Source organism: Triplophysa rosa, linkage group LG15, assembly GCF_024868665.1.
Source record: "Triplophysa rosa linkage group LG15, Trosa_1v2, whole genome shotgun sequence".
NCBI lineage: Eukaryota > Metazoa > Chordata > Actinopteri > Cypriniformes > Nemacheilidae > Triplophysa > Triplophysa rosa.
This window is the reverse complement of record NC_079904.1, coordinates 19,593,358-19,603,668: the sequence shown is the minus strand read 5'-3', so window position 1 is coordinate 19,603,668 and position 10,311 is coordinate 19,593,358. Positions and strand designations below refer to the sequence as shown.

The 10,311-nt window shown below is 35.9% G+C and overlaps 1 long non-coding RNA gene across 1 annotated transcript; it reads right to left on the bottom strand.

Moving 5' to 3' along the window:
* Positions 1–258: 258 nt before the first annotated feature.
* LOC130565436 (uncharacterized) lies at positions 259–1,219 on the bottom strand. The gene is made up of 3 exons (XR_008964375.1): positions 1,043–1,219; positions 571–653; positions 259–362 (listed from the first exon to the last, which is right to left on the bottom strand). It is a non-coding gene; the product is annotated as an uncharacterized LOC130565436 (long non-coding RNA).
* Positions 1,220–10,311: the final 9,092 nt, after the last annotated feature.

The window sequence follows — 10,311 nt, the reverse complement described above, 5'->3', positions numbered from 1 at the left end:
ATTTTTTCCCCAGATTTTTTTTATATATTCTGTCTCTATCAGTTAAAATAAACCTACCATAAAATTATAGACCATTCATTTCTTTGTAAGCAGGCAAACTTACAAAATCAGTAGGGGATCAAATAATTATTTCCCTCACTGTATATTCATATACTTTGACTCGCAAATCTAATAAATAAAATAATAAAACAAAAGAAATTAAGAATTGACAGGTTTTTTATGGTATATTTAGATTCAATGTGAGACGGCAGAGGTGTACCTGAAAGCACGTATCGCCCCTGATCCAGTGTGATGCCACACATTGTTTGTGGATCTGTGTAGATGTATTGAATTCGGCTTGCATTGTTAGAACCTTTCAATACCTGAAAAAGGAATTTTCATTATAATTTGTATTGGTAGTATTTTATTGTGAATATTCTGCAAACTTGAAATTTGTGATACTCTTTCTTTTTTCTTTTTCAAGATAAATATTCTGTAGATGAAAGACTAACATTATCTTCCATTAAAATTAATTGATTCTGATTCATTTGAGAAATGTGGATGATTGAAAGTGCAAGTAGATTAGCTCACCTTGATTATTTTGATTTTATATCGAAATAAGTTGTTTTGATCGTTAACAGGAAGTCTGTTTCCGGTTGCGTCAGCTAAAATCACTGTTGGAAAATAAAGTTGCATAAATGTTAGAAATGTTGTTTTGTATAAACATCCTGAACATGACTATTCAGCACTGTGGCATTTTCACACACTCACTAATATATTGTTAATATAAAATATTTATTTATTATTGTCCCCTAACAACATTCAACAGTGGACATTGTTGTTTGTTTCTGAATCATAAACACTTCCAGCAGATAATGTAAATAGTACTTTTACACTTGCTTGATTGGAAATGAAAAAATTGTATTAAAAATTGCTCATGGTTTTATAGATAATGACAAATCAACTGAAATAACAGTGTTCTCTTCAGTAAATGTGTTCTACAGTTTAAAACTACAAATTTCATACAAAAATTATATTGGAAAAGATATTAGATTTGACGTACCCATTTCAGAAGTGCAGAATTGATGTTGAGGGTGAGGTGGGGCACAGCGGCAGCTCTCTGCTGTCTGTATATTCAGCCCTACAGACAAGAAGATCAGCACAACACCCAACATTGTGACGCCCATCATGTGCAGCAGAAGTCAAATGATACTTTCTAAGGATTAGGTCTGATTTACAGGCTGTGATAGACTGTCTCCTCTCTCGATGGAAGTGGATGCATTTTATAGTTCACATGTCTGAGGGATGGATCTGCCCCTCCTACCAAACAAACCCCTCCCACATTTTTATGTGTTGATGAATTAGTCCTGCATATTAAAAGATAACATACTAGAATACAATTATGTACAGTGCCATGTGTTGTGAAGTATAAAACAGTCTGTAATTTATTGCAGTTTGGTGCATTTTTTATTCTTTGTTGAATAACATTAACATTAGTATTTATATGGGAATATACCAGGAAAGTTAGAATCCTGTTTGTCTGGGACACTGGTGTGGGTGTGTGGGATTTTAAGTCAGGTGTGTGGAGTCAATTCCTACAACAGTGAGAATAATCTATTCTTTATTTTTAAATCAAATTGAACTTCACTGTAAAAAAACTGTAATTTTACAGAATTTTACAAAACTAATGCAAGTCAATGGGTACCAACATTTTTTTGCCATTAACATTCTCAAAATATCCCCTGCAGAAGAAAGAAAGACAAACAAGTTTGAAATAAAAAGTAAATTATTTTGATTTGTATTTGGTTAACTATCCATTTAACTTACTTTAGTAATGAATACGTTATAATCGATCTGTTAAGTACAATTTGCAGCTTTCTAAAAAAGTTAAATGTGTATACTAAAAATCCAATCTACTGTATTATAAACCTAAATAACCTATAAATTAAAAATCTGTAAGCAGTTAATTGAAACGTAGTTACGTGACCTATGAAACATTAAATCCTACTCTGCAGTTCATTCTTTTCTGAATCATCATATCATGATTATGTTTTTTTCAGTGGCACTTCCTTCTCTCCATTGAGCACACACACCCGTCATACGCAGGTTGTTCCTGGGGACCCAATGTCCTGCAATATTTGTTGTCCAACTGCTTCAGAATACCTGACTTGTAATTTTCAGGTGATCCTGAAGAGCTTGATTAGCTGGTTCGGGTGTGTTTGATTAGGGCTGGAGCTAAACCAGGGGTGCATTCCAGTCCAAATTGTTACACAGTGTCTATAAATCAACATTATTTCTGCAATTCTTCTAATACATTTTGTAAGTTTTTCTTAAACTGCAGAACACATTTACCTGAAGAGAACACTGTTTTTCAGTTGATTTGTCATGTATCTATAAAACCATGAGCAATTTCCAATACCATTTTTCATTTATTACACTCTGAAAACTCAAGGTGCTTTACGATGCAATAGAATAACTTTTTTTTCTAAACAGTTCCGTAACTAGGAACCATTAACATCTGAAGAACCTTTCTGTCTTACAAAAGATTATTTGTGGCGAAAAAAAAGGTTCTTCAGGATTATCAAAGATAAGAAAGAGATGGTTCTTAAAGAACCTCTGACTGAATAGTTCTTTGTGGAACCAGAAATTATTATATCACATTCAATCACATAGACATCCATGTCTTTTCTACTCGTCCCTAGACGTCCAAATTTGTCATCTTCTGGACGTTTATTATTAGATATGTTGCTGCTTAATTTAAGCATATATACTGTATAAGCCTGTGTTTAACATAACCACACACCCATTGTGTAACATCGTGTAAGGCAAGCAATTATGTCTTAAGGTTTACGTGTCTTAAATTGACATAGTTTCTAAAAAAGTTCAAAATCGGTCCAGTCTGACCTGAACGTCTATAACGTTTTAATCACGTGTACATCACAATCAATAACACATTATTTGTGGACTTAGGGAAAAATAAGTGTTTTAATTTATCACAGCATATTTTATAGTGAACATCACATTTTTTAATTGTCTTCCATTTGTTAATCAGCTACTATTCAAACAAGAAAACAAAAATAGTAGAATTTCAATAGCAATGGAGTTTTACATTAATGTTAAGCAACAATTAAACACAAAAATAACAAAAGTACAGTATTATAGTTAATGCATAAGTAACTACTTTAGTCTTTCCATTTTTTTCAAAATGTTTCCTCTCATTTTCTTGGTTGCCGACCACCAGCTCTTCCAGGAGTGTGAATCATGTGTTCCACCATTGATGTATGGAAGTCATTTTTTATATCCACCACCCCCAGCGTGCTTCAGGTTTTCTGCCATTGCTGCATCTGTTGCATTTGGGCTACACCTGTTCAAAGCATCTGAGTGAGAGAAGAGAATATGAATATTAAAAAGTAGAAAAAAATCAAAGGCAAAATTTCAGGTAAATGACATGAACTTTGTCACGATTCTTGGGGTGAGACACGGAGACAAGGACAGAGGACCCAAATGCAGACAGCGGGTAAGGGGTTAACAAGACATTTAATAAAATATAAATACAAAACAAAGACCCACGTGGGGGTAACATAACAAAACATGGGCATCAAAAGGACAAAGACTAACTACACTAAACAAGACTAAAAATATGATCTACTACATATTACAAAAGACTAACAAGACAAGACCTCACCCTCATGAAACACGACACAGTACACAATGAACCAGCACAGGACAATGAAACATGAGGACTATATAAAGGGGACGAAATCAAGAAGGGGACAGGTGCGGGACATGAACTATTTAACAAGCAATAACGAGAAGAAAGGGCGGGAACAGAGACGCCACACCGGAGAGAGGGAGTATATAGAATGCCAAAACTGTCTCTCTCCACATAAAACAAGAGGTTCTTTCATGGTTCTGACACTAGGTCAAGAAAAGCAAGACAAGGTGGGGCAGAACCATGACAAACTTGTTTTGAAAAAGTCTTGTGATCCTACGACTAAATTTAAAATACATATAAGATTGTAATTAACATGTATTACAAGTTATTTTTCTCTAGAATAATCTTATGTCAATAAAAGTTACTAATAACACTAGAATAAACTTTAGGGTAACAAAAGCACCTGAAGAGTACTGCATTCAATGCTTTTCGGTTTGAAAGATGAACTTCAGCAAATAGCTGGCATTCTGGATCATGGCAAGTCTACATAATCTATTAGGAGTCTAGATTGTGACAAAGAATATATTTTAGATTAGTGAAAAAAACAGCATTTGCCCCCTCCGTCTTCAATGCCACTGTGGTGCCCTTGAGAAAGACCCTTAACCAGGTGTGTAAACCTGGTAAAACCTGATGTTCTTGTAGAGAATGTCCACTGATTCGCTTAATATGACTAGGTGTTATAATCCCACTATTTCAGCACAGTTGAATTGCCCAATAGGACATTTCCTATGCCTTATGCATGACAGGGGGAAGCAGTCAAGCATATGAATAGAGGAAAGGCTGACAGCTATTCACTGAAGTTCATCTTTCATACTGAACAGCATGGAAAATCTTCCTTTGGAATCCTGAAAGAAAAATCAGTTCATTAATCTGTACACACACCTGGACACATGAATACTTATAAACTGAATGTGACACTTGCTGTCACATTTTTTGTTAATAAACCATTAGGCAGGATGTCCTTAAGGAAGAAGGTTGGGAACTCCTGATCTATTTACACATTGTTCCTGTAGTTGCACGAAATGCACTCGATGCACGGAGTGCTGCCTACGTATTTCCGGTACAATCTCAGGCGGCGGGAATTAACGCGTAATATAGATTAGTGAAATACATCGTATTGTTAAAATACTATATATTAAACATGTAAGGGGTGCTATAATACAAAACTTCCCAGCAAACAATGACCTGGCAGTCCACCGGCGGTTTTTGGGCGGCATAGATTCAGCGGCTTAACGCAGTCGGACCATCGTTGGCACACTGTCGATAAACCGATCAATGTAAAAATGCTGTCGGTCTGCCATCTTTTTTTGGGTGGCATGCCACCAGCGGCTTGCCACCTCTGGGCCTCTGTTGGTACGCAGCTTAAAGTTTTCTGAGGTAACGTATTCAGGAAAAATATGGCAGAATTGGTAAATTAAATGATTAAAATGTAAATTAGGCATATTTAGATGTTTAAGTGTTTCTATTTATAGGATGTCTAAGCAGAAAACGTATCAGTGGTCCTGCTCTTGTCGGAATTGCTTTTATTGATATTTTGTCTGGGGTAAATTTTCAGCTAAAATTCATTAAATTGGTGTGGATGAGATGATTTTTGTTTTTATACAGTATTACATTAATGTATAGCCAATATAAAACTGCTTTTAAGAGAGTTAAGTTATCATATGTATTGCAGCTTCTCTGACAGTCGGTTTTGTACCTACAAACCCAGTTAACTATATTGTAATTCCTTAACATTCAATGTTATGTTTGTAGATTTTTCAATGCTGATGCCTGTGCAGTAGAAGTGGAGTAGACCTCCTGTCAGAAAACATCTCCAAGGTGCTACGTGTCATGGCTCTGCTTCATTTAGTCATGTCTGTCTTGGTCCTGTAGTAGAGCCATGACTAAGCCTTTGGTTATGTGTGGAGAGAAACATATTATTGTCCTTTTGACAATAATATACGTTCTCTCCAGTGTCTCGTCATTGGTCCCGCCCCTCTCGTTTCCTTGTTATCTTTCCCTGAGTGTTTTATTACCCACACCTGCCCTGTGTCATTATCCCTCGTTTGTCTCTCCCTATATATACCCTCATGTTTCTTTGTCTTGTTGCTCGTGGATTGTACGTTGTACCTGTACCTTTGTGCTCACCGTGTTTTTGTATTATCTTGCCTTGAGTCTTTGAAGTTGTGTCGTGTTTAGTTTTTTTTGTTATTTTTAGTCCTGCTGTTTTTGCCCCCACGTGGGAAGTTTTGGTTTACCTTTTGATATATTTAGTTGCCTTGTCTGTTCCCCATTGTGGGTGTTTTTGTTTATTATTAAAGTATTTTGTTAACCCCTTCATCCACTGCCTGCCTGCAATTGGGTTCTTCTTCCACACGCCAGTTCATGACAGCTACGAGTATGAATCCAATGACAAGTAACAATATTTTTTATATATATTTTTATTTCCTTTTCATGTCTATTTTGCTAGCTATTGTTATTTATGTTGATATTTATTTGTCAAAAAATACAATATAAACAGAAATACTGTTAATTAACCACAATATAAAAGCTGTTTTCATTTTGAATATATATAGTAAAGTGTAATTTATTTCTGTGATGCAAGTATGAATTTTCAACATCATTACTCCAGTTTTCAGTGTCTTGAGCAACAAAATTGTCACTTGGATCATGTGACACTGAACTTGGGGTAATGATGTTGAAAATTCAGTTTACAATAAAGTACAGTTTACAATATATTCATATAATGAGAGAAATAAAAAAGTCTGAACCCTTTGAATGGTAGTGTAAATTATAGTTATGATTGCTTGCTCCTCCCACTTAAATGATACTATTGCATAGGTAGTTTGTTCCATAGAGACTTTCCAGTTCTTCAAATTATGATGACACATTTACTAAGGGACCTAGAAAAAACCTGACGGCTATTAAACCAGATAATTCCAAAATAAGATAAGTAAAGTCACAAGCTCTGGACTATTGGTAGTATCCAAGATATCAGAGTCTATTAAAGGAGCCAGAGGTTTTTCAGATTTAGTTAAGCATTCTTGTAACCTTGTTCTTTATAAATGAAACAGTAAAAAGTGAACGTGATCATCTTTTGCATAAAATAATATTATGAACAGCAGCAGTGCTAATCTTTCACCTTTTGCTTTCCTGTTTCAATCTGTCAGGGTTTACACTTTAAGATTACGGCAGCTCCAGATTGGATACAGCATCACTTGTGAAGACTTCAGATGATGCCAACACTCACAAAGACTTCAGATGATGGCAACTATAGATAGACATACAAAACTTCCGAATATGTATGAGCTGATAGCCTGGTGGGCAGTGCTCCGACACATGGCGTGGTTGTGCTCTGGGTGACCCGAGTTCGATTCCCGGCTCGTGGTACTTTCCCGACCCCACCCCCTTCTCTCTCCCACTTCGCTTCCTGTCCTCTCTCATACTATACTGTACAAATAAAGGCAAAAAACCTTCCAAATATTGTAATCACTGCCTGATTACACTGCCTATGAAAGTGTAAGTTTGCTGATTGTCAATCCACTTTGTATTGTTACAATAATGGCCGTATATGTAAATGGACAATGCTTATCCTTATTTTTTTAGTTACTTACTGAGATATTCCCATTTACTTGTCCACAACAAAACTGCAGGATATGGGTTGAAAATCTGCAAACTTAACCTATAATAATATTGCCTGTTTAACTGAACATTACTTTAAACACATGACTTGTATTGTCTTAGAGCTATTGTGATATGAACATCACTTTGTTGTTTCTCAGTGAGTCACAGCCACCTCTGGCTGATTAAAGGATATATTTTTTGATTGTAACATTGAAACATGCATTTTTAAGCTGCTTTGAAATTATATGCATTGTTAAGCTCTCCTGGGTTTTACTATGGTAACACTGCAATCATGNACTGACAGCTATTCACTGAAGTTCATCTTTCAAACCGAACAGCATGGAAAATCTTCCTTTGGAATCCTGAAAGAAAAATCTGTTCATTAATCTGTACACACACCTGGACACATGAATACTTATAAACTGAATGTGACACTTGCTGTCACATATTTTGTTTACAAACCATTAGGCAGGATGTCCTTAAGGAAGAAGGTTGGGAACTCCTGATCTATTTACACATTGTTCCTGTAGTTGCATGAAATTGCTCAACTTAATGTTAAATGTAACTGTTTATAGGCATTGACACAAAACTCAGCCAACGTACAGTTTGGGGGCTTGATGATTTTGCTATCAATTTCCCAGCAAGAAGCATAAAATAGCTGAACTCAAGTGTAGAAACAACCTTTTAGGGTAAAGCCTAACTTTAACCCTACTACCTTTTAGCATTCTAGCTAATTTTAGCCAAACTCAAACTAGGCTACATGTCAGTTGACAATGTGCGCATCATTTCTTAAGGTTCTTTCGTGTCCAACAAGTAAAACTCAACCACATTAATAAAACAATACAAAATGTACTTAACCAACAGTAGTTTTGTAATACTCGGTCACTTTTCGATAGAGATGGGACGCTTGACACTAAGGCTTCGAAGCCTGTTTTACTCTATTGAAGCAGACTGGTTCGAAACTGTGTCGAGGCTTGTATCAAACGTCTGTGATCACGTGACCGATGACGTTTGAGGCTTCATATGTCACAATTAAACACCTGAAGCGATGTGACTGATTCAAATCTTTGCCGTGCCTTCATTCATTTTAAGGAGATGCGAAATGCTTGGTGTTCCCTACCTGCTTCATAGCGTTGCGAGAGAACGTATTAGATGGCGAATTCGAATGGAATACAATGATCCCTTGCATGGGAACACTTCCAGCTTGTGTCACCCACAAAGGTAGATATTTGTTAATATAACAATATATGATATTGCTTAGTATCTGCCTGAGACTCTTGCTAGGATTAAATTGTTACATAAAATAAATGAATGTTATGATATAAAATTCTAGTAGTGTTTAGCAGGCAGCTAAATCCTTAAGATCGTAGCCTGTTATATTTTCCCAGTTACTTTCATATTATCTTGACTGTTTTAATATCGCCTTTCAATATATAAATATATATGTATATACAGTATGTACTGTATATATATGTTTTTATTATACGGGCTTAAGGCTATTTTTTATTTAGGTTCAGTGCCTCATATGCTCACGACACTTGGTGTTTGGAAATAACACCTCATCTATGATGTGGCACCTTCATGCTAAACATGGGGATGCAGTTACTCTGCTGCTGAGCACCTCTGTTGAAACCCACCCTCCTGAACCTTCTGGTATTGTAATCAGTCAAAACAAACTCTTAATTTTTGCACACATGTACATATTGTAGTAGTTGTATTAAAGTACAATAAAATATGTTATGTAACCTATTTTCTTTTCATCAGTTTCCAGGAAGCAACAGCTGGATGAGGCCTTGCTGAACCTTATTATTATGGATGCATAGCCACTGTCTGTGGTGGAAAATGAAGGCTTTAATGCCTTTCTCCACCTCCTGGATCCCATGTAGACAATACCAGGAAGGAAGTCACGTCCTTCTCTCCATTGAGCACACACACCCGTCATACACAGGTGTGTAAAGTACTTGAGTAATTACACTTGATTTTCTGTATTATTTTTCATCTGTACTTTACTCTAGTACCATTTTAACTGAAAACATTTTTAAAGAAAAATTTTACTTTTACTCCCTACAATTTCATTTACGCTTGCAAAGCATTTTTGGAGGTAATTTTCTTACATTGCTCCTAACAAACCAAACATGTTGTGCTTATGCCATTTATTCCGCCAATGAGATTTGTTTAAACATACAATGTAATGAACTAAACACGTTAATTGTTCCTTGGGAATTGATGACACGTCTCATCAATTACCACATGCAGCACCTTGATGAATGCGGTGTAGGAGGGTGTGAATTATGGTAAAGGTTTCGTAAGATTTGAAACACAAAGAATTTAGTCAGATCCAACAAGCCAGACCCACGGGTCAGACTCGAAACACCAAGGATTTAGTGAGGGCCATATCGTGTACACGAAGTCGGGCACGGTAAGCACCCTAGCTCACTACACATTGGGACACTGATAACTCATTTTTCTGTGACGTGACAACTGTTTCTTATCAACAACAGGCAGAACCGACATCTCTGACCTTAGTTTTTAAATATTGGTTAAAGTACATCATGAAAAACACTTTAATTATTTTGTTACATATCAGTGCATAAATTTAATATTAATATTACATTTAAATGTTAAGCACATTGTGTTCACTGCAATACATAAAATAAGCGTTCTACTGTGCTTCATTTAGTTTAAGCTTGATCGTTCGATTTTGGTTAGACGGCTTCAAATATTGTGGCTTGATTTCCGGTAAGGGACATATGCTGCGTCCCAATTCTCCTACTTACACTATGCCCTTAAAGTACTGTTTTGTTTTGTACTGTACTGTTTTTGTTATGGAAAAGTATGTCCATTTTAGTGCGCAGCAAAACAAGATGCACGCACTGGGACTAACGTGAAACGGAAGTGGCTTCTGTTCCCTAGACGAACCTGTGATTGTTAACAGTCACAATAATCAAAATACAGCCCTTCTTTGCATTTAATTATGTATTTATTCATCATTTCATTTGTAATGTTTACTGTAT